This window comes from Nannospalax galili, unplaced genomic scaffold (genome assembly GCF_000622305.1).
Source record: "Nannospalax galili isolate Female #2095 unplaced genomic scaffold, S.galili_v1.0 scaffold423, whole genome shotgun sequence".
In the NCBI taxonomy this organism is placed as follows: Eukaryota; Metazoa; Chordata; class Mammalia; order Rodentia; family Spalacidae; genus Nannospalax; species Nannospalax galili.
In genome coordinates, this window is record NW_008350949.1 from 247,298 (window position 1) to 250,161 (window position 2,864).

Below are 2,864 nucleotides of genomic sequence, written 5' to 3' on the forward strand. Positions count from 1 at the left end.
TAATCAAAAATTTTAAAAATATTGTATTTATTATTTTAATTTTATGAGCATATTGACTGCATGTATGTAAGTGTGCCCATGTAGTGCAATGCCTGCAGAGGCCAGAAAAGGATGTTGAATCCCCTGGAACTGGAGTTACAGACAGCTGTTAGCTGACATGTGGGTCCTGGGAATTGAATCCAGGTCCTCTGCAAGAGCAGTCAGTGCTCTTAACTGCTGAGCCATCTCTACAGGCCCTCAAGGAAATCTTTAATTCACCATAAGGATAGAGGTGGATTTGAACTAAGGAAGTCTGGCTCTAAAGATCATGCTTTTGACTACCACAGCATAATGCTTCAGAAATCTAAAACTGGTATCCTCTTTTTAATCAACCCAGGGCTATCTGTATGCATTTCGGTTGAAATTAAAGACATTTATCTGCCACAGGTTGACTTATCTGAGTAATTCTATTTTGCATGAGTCTATATAGTATGAGCCAGAATTTGGGCTTAGAAGCTAGAGGTGCTGTGTATGTCCCAAAGTCAGCATCTCCAGTTGGTTTCAAATTCTGAATTCATAAACACAAAGCTTGTCCTGACTCATGGCTCAAAGGGCTACTGTGTGGAATTCTCTAGTCCTGGTCTTAGTACAAAAGGGCACAGTGGTGACTTCTCAGTGAGGTATGAGCATTGGCTGATAAGTCTGACGGTGTTAAATATTGATTTAACATTCTTCCGTGTTGCCATGGTTATGGGTGAAAGTCACTTTCAACAACTCATCCCTTATCCTCTTTCTGTGAAGTCAAACAGGAGTAGCTGTATGTTCTAGTTAGGGTTCTGTTGCTGTGGTAAATATCACGACCAAAGCAATGTCGGGAGGAAAGGGTTTATTTTATTTGGCTTACAGCTTACAGTCAGTCATGGAGACAAGTCAGTGCAGGAACTCAAGGCAGGATCCCAGAGGGAGGAGCTGAAGCAGAGACCGTGGAGGAACGCTGCTCACTGGCTCCCTTCCCTGGCTTGTTCAGCTACTTTTTATATATAGTCCAAGCCCACCTGCCCAGGGCTGGCACTGCCCACAGTGGGCTGAGCCTTCCTATGTCAGTTACCAATTATGAAAATGTCCCACATACATGCCACAGGCCAGCTGATGGAGGCAATTCCTCAACTGAGACCTGTTCTTCTCAGGTGACTCTGGTCTAACCAGCTCACTGTAGTACTGCATTGTCTTTTCAAAACTAAATATGCACATGGGTTTCTAAGGAAGATTAAGCTTAAGAATTCACAGGACGGATTTAAAATGAAATTTATTCTCGGTTTTCCTTGTAGGCACACCAATTGCCCTCTTCTAACTTTCTTGCTGCCTCCATTAATGCAGAAAAAATTTAACCCTGCATTTCTTTAGTCCATAAATCTGACTTCATGTAATATTGTATTATTCTTTTGGTCTGTGCCTTTGTATAGGTGTTTTTCTGGATATTATTTTGTTGTTGTTATGTTTTGAGACAATCTCATTATGTAGTCCTGGGTGGCCTTGAATTTGTGATTCTTTTACCACTTCCTGAGTGCTGGGATTATAGGCTTGTACCACCATCTGAAACTTTCCCCAATTTAAAAAAAAAGATTATTTTCTCCAAGACTTTACTTTTAAACAATTTACACACATGTTTGAAAGAATGACAAAAGAAAAAAGAGAAGTGAAATATGATAAAAATGTATCAAAAGCAATTGATTTAAAGTATGTCAATTAGCTTTTGCATGCATCACTTTTGGCTTTCCTACCTGCATTGCTTAGAACATTTATGGAGCATTTATATACTATGCATTACAAACATCTAGAATGGATGGAGTTTATAAGAAATGAAAACTAAATACCAATAATACTTATGGTAGGAAATGCTTCTCACATTTACCGATGCTGCAGTAGTTTGAATGTGTCCCTTAATATTTTATGTGTTGGAAACTGAATCCTCAAATTGGTATGCTAATGGTATTTGGAAGTGGGAGCCTTGCGAGACAATTAGGATTACTCGGGCTCATGAGGTGGTCCCCATGATTACATTACTGACTGTATAAGAAGAGGAAAGTGGGGCTGGAGAGTCCATAACGGCAGGGGAGGCATGGAAGAAGGTGACTGGAGCAGAAAGTTGAGCAATTATATCTTTAAGCAGGTACAGGCAGAAAGTGATTGGAAAGCTGGTAAGGTCTAAGGATTCTCAAAGCTACATGGGTTCTTTCCTGTGGAGTGAGCCTCGGCTCTAACCAGAGGGTAGTTGGTTACCCCTACACCAGTTGTGCCATTATTGCACAGGTGGGCACATCTTGCCCAGCAAGTTGGTTTTGTGGTTTGTAGGGTTCACTGACAGTTAAGACCAATGATGCCTTTTCTTCCCCAGTAGCCTGCATAGCACCTCCTGGCACTTAGCTGGCAATCAGGGAGGAAGTTTCCAGCTCACTTCCAGCTTGTTTTCTCTAAAGTTTATGACTCAGGTTGAGTAGTGTCTTCAGCAATAGATTCTCATCCTCTAGTTCTGGAGGGCAACCAAGAGAGTGGCCAAGCACCCGTATTGATGTGGGGCCTCTGGTGGTCCCCTGACCAGCTCTGAGTAGTGTCTTCAGCAATAGATTCTCATCCTCTAGTTCTGGAGGGCGACCAAGAGAGCGGCCAAGCACCCGTATTGATGTGGGGCCTCTGGTGGTCCCCTGACCAGCTCTTGCAGCGGTACTACACACCTGGGACTGGGAACTTTGTTTAGTAGCCAAGAGTTTCTAGGAGCAGCGTTATCTATCTGTGTTGGGTAACATCCTTCATTTTCTCTTAGTTAAAGGCACAAGCTAAGGAGATTGGACCAGGCTCCACATTTGAGCCATAGCATGTGGCATTGG